Raw genomic sequence first — 344 nt, 5'->3', positions numbered from 1 at the left:
TTTCAAAAACTGCCTCCAATTTTTTTTAAAATAGGCGGTTTCAAAATCACAACCGCCTTTGATGTTTACTATAGGCGCTTTCAAATTTCAACCTCCTCGGCCAAAGAAATGACCACCTTCGATGGAATATTACAGGCGGATTTGGAACATGGGGACACAACCATCTCCGGGGGCCGCTAATAATGCCCGTTTTTCTATTGGTGCTAGCGCGCAAGACCCACTGTGAAATGGAAATGGAGCAGCTACAGATGAAAGGTCTGTCAGACGTCCAGGGGAGCCTCAACTTGATAGCTCTCCACCAAAAATGGTATATGCAACCCCAAGGTCAACTTTGTCTCTAGGTG

Source organism: Triticum aestivum, chromosome 1A (genome assembly GCF_018294505.1).
Source record: "Triticum aestivum cultivar Chinese Spring chromosome 1A, IWGSC CS RefSeq v2.1, whole genome shotgun sequence".
Taxonomy (NCBI): Eukaryota; Viridiplantae; Streptophyta; class Magnoliopsida; order Poales; family Poaceae; genus Triticum; species Triticum aestivum.
This window is presented reverse-complemented; position numbering follows the sequence as displayed.